The sequence below is a fragment of the Pelodiscus sinensis genome, chromosome 13, assembly GCF_052426305.1.
Source record: "Pelodiscus sinensis isolate ZL-2025 chromosome 13, ASM5242630v1, whole genome shotgun sequence".
NCBI lineage: Eukaryota > Metazoa > Chordata > Testudines > Trionychidae > Pelodiscus > Pelodiscus sinensis.
In genome coordinates, this window is record NC_143064.1 from 44,647,392 (window position 1) to 44,655,440 (window position 8,049).

Sequence of the window (8,049 nt, forward strand, 5' to 3'; positions counted from 1 at the left end):
GTTTCTCCCCTTCTCTCCAGACATCTTGGATCTCCCCTCGGGTATGTCTACACTGCCACCCTAGTTCGAACTAGGGTGGCTAATGTAGGCATTCGAAGTTGCAAATGAAGCCCGGGATTTAAATATCCTGGGCTTCATTTGCATCTTGCCGGGCGCCGCCATTTTTAAATCCCCCTTAGCGCGGACTCTGTGCCCACGGCTACACGTGGCACGGAGTAGGTAGTTCGAATTAGGCTCTAGTTCGAACTAGGGTGGCAGTGTAGACATACCCCTCCATAGCCTTAAAAGGAACAAGGCCCTGTAGCTACAAAATCAAAGTGCCTTGGCCATCTGGCTCCACTGACTTTAAAGCAACAGAAAAAAGTTTTAAACTGTTCGGACTAACCACACACACAATCCATTTGGCATATAGCAGTGGTACAGGCTAACAGCCAACATCCCTTATTTTTTTCTAATTTGATTTTTTATTTCGTTCTTTTAAGTGCTTGTTTTAGTAAGAGGAAGGATGTACTGACCACAGGACTGCTATGGTAGAGAATGGGCAAACGGGGACAGGGCAAATACACCAATATCTTGAAGCGATATTGCAACCTGTACTGTTCTTTTTCTTTCTCATCTAACGTAAGTCTCCCTGACTGCTGAGAAACCTTAGAAGGTCTGGCAGGTCCACACAGATGAGCCTCTGAACACTCAGCTCCACGCCTCTTAGGCTTTTCTACATCTCTTTAGCCTACACACTGGGCCGGAGGTGTCCAGAAACTTCCATCAAGCTAGCATTTTATACCTCATTCATTACCACCGCCTCCAAGCAGGTAATTCCTGGTCCCAGCTGGACTGGAAATTCCATGAGACTGGCCTCCATCATGAGCTTAGCCTGGACTAGGGACATTCACCATTGCTCGAACACTGCGGCTCCATCAGCAGTAACAAAGTTGGAGGCCCTACGCAGGTCATCTAGCCTCGTTCACAGCAGAGCAAATCAAGCGTATTTAATTACCGGCAGCGGCTGCAGACAGGGGCTCTTTCGCATGTGGCCTCCCAACATTACGAACCTCAGGGGAGGTGAACCAGTGTTTATTACCGTTATCATTTGTATTGCAGTAGTGCCTAGCAAACCTCAGCATGCACCATTGTGCCAGGCACCAGACAAACCGAACAAAAAGAAGCTCCCCTGCCCCACAGAGCTTCCAACGTAAGACAATGGGGCATTTCTGGAGCCGGAACTAGGGTTGCCAGGTTTCCAGTATTGGCCCAGACAGTCTGGTATTTGCGGCCTCTATCCGGTAAAAAAACCCAGAAAATATCGGACATGTACCCAGGGGCGGATATAGGGCAGGGCGAGCGGGGCGGCCGTCCCAGGCCCCGCGCTTCAAAAAGTCCCGCGCATGCGCCGTGGCAAAGGGGAACCCCGCAAAATGGTCATCTGCCCCTGCATGTACCAGACGGAAAGCCGCATGGGACATTCTTCTGGCAGGGGCGGGAGGAGAGGGGGGATTTAAAGGCACAGTGACTCTCTTTTTTTTTTTTTTTTTTGCTCAATTCAGTCCCCCGTTTCCTTTTGCTCAACCAATTTTTTTCCCCGCCATGTTCAGAATTTAGCGGGGAGGGATAGCTCAGTGGTTTGAGCATTGGCCTGCTAAACCCAGGGTTGTGAGCTCAATCCTTGAGGAGACCATCTAGGGCAAATCTGTCAGGGATGGTACTTGGTCCTGCTGGGAAGGCAGGGGACTGGACTCGATGACCTTTCAAGGTCCCTTCCAGCTCTAGGAGAGAGGCAATCTCCATTAATTTAGTATTTTTTGTGAAAGTATCTGGCAACCCTAGCCTGAGCTGTTTCAGAGTTTATGCTTCTTAACTTAGTCGGGGACCTGAAGAGCAAAGGCATATGCAAACAAAAGGGAAAGAATAAACTTTTCCAAGCCTCAAAGTTTCTGGGCACATTTGGAAGAAGGTTAAATAAGTTTATGTTACTTCTAGGCCATTCACCCATGCCCAGGCCTCATTTGGAGGCATTTCTTTCAGCTAACGGACGCCAAGATGAACAAAGACATGGAGCTCTGTCATCAGCCTCAGCCCTTCTTGCATTCCCAGGACGGGCTGTGTTTCTCGCTTTGATTTTCCACCCCCGCCTTGCGTAAAATAAATAAATAAAAAGCCCTTTCATTGTACAGTCATCTTTGTGGACTCACAACCCCTTTGCAAGAGCCGTGATCACTCTGTAGATTTCAGAGAATAAGCTGTTCGCTGGCTGGGCTGCTCGGAGCTCTTTTGCATGGATTTATGAGACTCCCAGTAGAAAATCTATCCCCGAGCTTTGCATCAAGTCCATGGTCTGGCTGGACATAGAATGGCCATTTCGGCTTTGCCATCTAAAGCTCAGATCTTAATGAGGTATACACGGGTGGTCTCTGTTCCAGTTAGATTGTTCATGTCAGGGACCGTGGGGATCCTTATATACCCTGAAGCAGAATTTCTTTATTCCTTTCTTTAAATTATATTTATGAGGCTGTGTGGTGCTGTCAGACAAGTGCTTCCATCAAAGGAAACCCAGGGCACGCTGCTCACAGCTCAAAATCCCCTGGAAAGGAACATCACAGTTAAATCCAGAGAGCAGCTTGTTAACAACACCACCGATGCCGCACATCAAAGAGGGACGAGCCACAATAAACGGCCTCGGTGGAACACCTCCGTTAATAATCCAGTGCAATCCCACAATGCCTTCCCGTCCCAATGTGACTTTAAGACGTGAGGCTGCGCTTGAATCCTATTGAAATTTTCATGGGTTACTGATATAGCTCACTCCTGGGCACAGAGCAGATGCTGGGGACAAAAATAACTCCGAGCCACCCCCCAGCCTCCCACAATCCTGTGGGTAGTCAGAGGCCATCAACTTAGAACAGCATGAAGGGTGCTCTCATTTATGTCAACTTGTAGTGGGGCTGCCCAAGGGGTTTTCCCACTGTGGCTGCCTTCAGGCTACTTTGCACTGCCCATGCCACACAGAGCAGCCAGAAGTAGAGTGGGGAATCTACCCCCCAATTACTGATTGATGAACGAGCAACTCGGAATCTTCTGGATTCCTGAGCAGAGCTGCCAAACCGGAGATCAGCCCATTATTTAGCCACATCTGAAAATCTGTGGTGGGAAGGGAAAAGATCTGAAGTGACAATGCATGAGGCTTGCAGATGTGTTGAGAAGCATCCACAGGAGAACAAAGAAACTGACGGGGAACAGAGAAAACATGGCTCCTTCAAACCTCCCAAGAGCTGCACTTAGGCGTCAACTCACATGTCAAAGACCTGACTTTCCGTGCAAAACTCTGCCCCGTGCTCATATGATCTTAGGGAAGCGACTCTGTGTCTTTTCTTTCATCGGTAAAATGGGATCACCACCATCACCTTTGCAAAACACGGAGAGCAACAGATTGCAACATATTCCTTATTCTTCAGCTACACAAAGCACCCCCAACCACATTACAGAAATCTAGTATGTTCGCAACATAGTAAAAAAAAGAGTGTGTGGTGTTGTCCAAGTTGCCTTTAACATATTTTGAGTAGCTGAGCTACATCAGACCCTACTTACAGGGCCGTCCTCACCCATAATACACAGAATATGCAGTGGTATGAGGTACCCAAAAATTTGGGGCACCACTGGGTCTTAATGTCCACTCAACCAGCCTCTTCCTACCCTGTTCTGTAGTGCTGCTTCCTCCGCAGAGGACGTAGTTGACTTACAAGTGAAAATGCCCGCCAGGCCTATTAGCAGACAATGAGCCTATGAAAGAGCCATTCCAGTGGCAATGAAGCCATTTAACAAGTATTTGCCAACCCCAGGTAGAGATTGTCAGTTTCTGGATTTACTGAGTCAACTGGACCTTAGTTTAAAATTTGCTTTAAAAATATTTCATTAGCGTGTTGCTGAAGCTTATAAAAATCACAGCTCTAAAATATCACCATCTCCCATAGGCAGAGGGCCCCCATTTAATAGTACTGCGCAGTGTCCCATAAAGCCTCAGGATGGCCCGGCCTGCTTAGATCATTAAGCTCCTAGAACTAACCTTGTGGTGCCTTTGGTTCTGTGTTTGTACAGCACCTTGCACCACGGGGCCCTGCTCCACAGTTGGAGGCCCTAAGGGCTATGAATAAAAAGAGAGCCGCACTGAAGTCAGCCACCCTGCTCTCTTGTGCTATGTTTAAAATGTACAATAGAATGATTGGCCTAGGTATTCACACCATACTTGCACAGAACCTCTTGTTAGCAAGGCCACAGGATGAGGGGGTATGGACGAGGTTCCCTCTCCCGACCACCCCGGAGAGAATTCAGCAAGGAATGTGGTGGAGGTTCCAGCTATACAGGCTCTGAAATCAATGAGCTTTCTCAGGGTTGCTCTCTGCTGGCCAAGGGGGAGAGCTGCAGCTATTTCAGAAACTGAATTCCAGCACTTTCGTGTAATATAAATATTGTACGGGAAAGACAAAGCAGCGTCTGCAGACCCTGCACCCCCTCCATTTCGCCCCAGAACAGGAGAGCAAAGAAAGCCTGCGATTCAGATGCCGGCAGGGACACGACCCAGAAAGCCAGCCCTGTGGTTTGCATGACCCCGTGCTCACACTGCTTTCTCTGGAGGTGGGCAGAGCTGAGCCAAAACGCAAAGTGCTCATGGCTTATTTACTGCAGCTACATTTGGGACAAGGGAACATGGGAAGAGAGATGAGGGGCTCGTTCCTTTTTTTAACTCCCTGAAGAAGGGTTGGCATACGCTCTCCCCTGCCACAGGTGTTATAGCAGCGTCTCATGAGCGCCCTCAACTCCTGCTGCTCCCTGCTTTGGACCCCTCTCCATAAGGTTTTAGAAGAGGCAGGGATGCAGAGCATCCTTAGCAAGTCACATCTGCCTCTCAGTGCTTCTTTCTAATCCCTCCTCCCTCCCCTCCAGCAGGTGTGTGGCGCTGTAAGTTCATCGGCGGGATTTCTGAGTTAGCTATAAATCTTGGCACATCTGCTGATTTAAGATGAGTCACCAGCGGGATGTTAAAACCCCACTTAATTGGTTAACCAGTTAATATGTTTAAAGGGGAGGGTGGGCAGCAGTCGCTCCATTATGGATGGTGGGCCCCCCTCATACCAGGCAGGGGCTGCTGCAACCTTCTGCCCACAGCAGGCAGGGAGAGGCCCGTCCAGCCCCCACTGGATAACCTTAACCAGTCAGAGTGAGGCTGACCAGTTAAACATTCCCCTCTCTCATCACCAGCAGCATCCTAACAGGAGAAACAAGAGGCCAGCATGACGGGATCAGTTCTGATGGGTCCTAGCAGAACGGGCTCCCCAGCGGAAAACACTGCCTGGGCTCTCTCACTGTGACCGTAGGCACCGAGCCAGGAAAGAGGGGAACGGCCCGTTGGCCCTGTCACCAAAGCAAGGAGATCTGGAAGGTCTCAGGGGAGTAACTTCAACAGGGCCAATTTAAAAAAAAAAAGTTTGTGGGAAGGATCAGACAGTAGCAACTCTGGGTCTGCCCAGGCAGCGTGAAGACACCTCTGGAAACGCATGCCTCAAAGCTGGCCTCGCTCACGCTCCACACAGGTCACGCTCCACACTCCTGCAACCGTCACTGCTTCTGCTGAGGGTACCAAGAGGCCCAATTAGTGGTAACGGTGGTGGTTTCATCACGGGACCACCGGGCCTAAGTAAATCTAAGGACCACATGCTCACTGAGAGAAGCCCCAACTCAGCCATCCGATCAGCGAAGGGCAATCAACACGAACGCCTGATGGCTAAGGACAGTGTGAGGTGACTACCACCAAGTAGAGTCTATGTCAGTGGTTCTCAAACTTTTCCACATCACGCCCCCTTTCTGATTTTTGAGAAACCCTCATGCCCCCCCTCCCAAAAAAATAGCAGCAAAACTTGGGGTGGGATTGACGGGGGGGGCTGGGTCGCCTCGTACCCCCCTGTTTGGGAACCCATGGTCTAGTGGGCGGCAGCATATGGGGTTTTAAACGTGGCCTAAAAAGGGACCAACACTATTTGCAACGATCACCATTCAAGGGCTTCTCTAGATGAACTGCTAGTGCACAGGAGGCAGGGGTGTGCTAGCTAGCCCGCCCTGCAGACCCTGGTACTGCACACTAACACTTCCCAAGTGCTGTGTGATCCACTACGCTCTGAAACAGGAAACCAAAGTGCACCAAGGAACATTCTAGGAGCAGCAGCAGGGTCCACATTAGGGATGTTTTAGATACCGATTAATCGAACAATTGTGTAACCGCATCAAATCGTAGCTGTTATGTGATTATTTGATAGTCCCAAGGGGTGGGGCCAGCAGCACTGCCAGGGAGCCCCCTGCTGCCTACGGAGGAAGCAGCGCAGGGTGTCAGGTGGGAACCGGGCCACAAGGGGAGCTAGTTTAAAATCTGCTCCCTGCATAGACTGGCTCCCGCCTGCCGCCCCGTTCTGCTGCTTCTGATATGAGGCACCAATGCGAGGCCGCAGCAGCCCCTATGCGCGGGGGGCCCCCAAGCTCCGCCGCAAACAGAGGCTGAGCCTCCCATCTCCACCCCTCCGCCCTGATACAGAGGGGGAAAGTGTATATAGTTGATAGGATTAACTGATAAACCCAGGATTATCGGTGAATCGTGTAGTCGACTATATGTTGACATCCCAAGTCCACATGGATAGGTGGCCTGTTGTGCACTCACCCGGTGCCCAGTGAAAAAGCAGCAAACTGAGGTGCAATTGTTTATCTAGACACACCCTGGTAATTCAGAACCAGATTACATTGGGGCTGCACTTATTGGCCTACAGGATGCAGCACAAGCCAGCCGAAAACGTGTGTGTGCAGGCTCATTCGTCTTTGCACAGGCTCTCCGATGGATGCAGCCCTGCTTTAGCATTTGTTTTATTCAAGCTCTGTCCGGTCATTAGCTTAAATTGGACAATGTCTATATTGCTACTTTAATGGTCAAAAGTGCTAATGCACTTTGCCTTGCCTTGAAAACCCTGGAGGCCTTTTAACAAAGCCGGCTGGGGACTGACGTACAAAATAGTTTCATTTATTCTCTGAAGCTGAACAGGATATTAAGTTTTGCAGTCAGAAGTGAAGCCAGTTTAATGGGGCCGTTCCTAACAAGCTAACAAAAGAATTTAGGAGCTGCCACACTGGGTCAGACCATGGTCCATCTTGCTCAGTAAGTAGCCTGTCTTTGGCAATGGCCCGTAACAGCGCTTTCGGGGCAATGTGCAGAACATGGCTATGATGTGCTGCTCGAACACTGACCCTGCACAGGCTTTCGGGGCCAGGCTGCCTCTCAGCAGCACTGGTTTTGGTGACAGGAAGGCAGGCTAGTGGTGTGAAAAGGCCAGCCCTTTCTAATCCCTCCTTTCATGCCAGATGTGAATCAATGATTACAGTAGCAGTGCCTGGCGGACGGTACCCTCCCTTCTCCCAGACTTTCCTGAGCAGTCATTCCAAACCCAACAGTGTACCCAACGCCTGGGAAGGAGGAATTTGCTAGAATGCCTTCAGGACTAGGAAAGGGCTCACCAGGAAGTGCTTCCTTATTGGAGAATGGTTGTGGCCGGTCAGTGGATTCATCCAAACACGGCCAGGAAGAGCAAATCCTCTCTTCCGGTTACATAGTACCCTTTCCTTTGAAGGATCCCAAAGTACTTTCTAGAACAAGCCAAATCCAGCAACAGCCACAAAGATAGCAGAGGGTGTGGCCACTTACATGAAAACTGAACTTTGTTCTGCTGAAGGTTCGCTCAGGAGAACTTCACCTGCAGCATTCTATCCCGGGAGTTGGCTGTTCTCCATCAACAATGCTGCACAACAGTGTTTAGGCACAGAATACAAATAACTTCTCTAACTGAAACTGCTCCAACATGGTGATACCTTAGACAAAATAGGTGCCACTATGCTACAAGGGTCAGGGGCCAAGCCAAATGGATGCACTAAGAGTGGCAGAGAAATCTACATCCCCAGTAGATTCCTGCACTGAAATCATGGCAGAATTTTCTGGGAACAAAATGCGAGTTAACACTTTAGGAG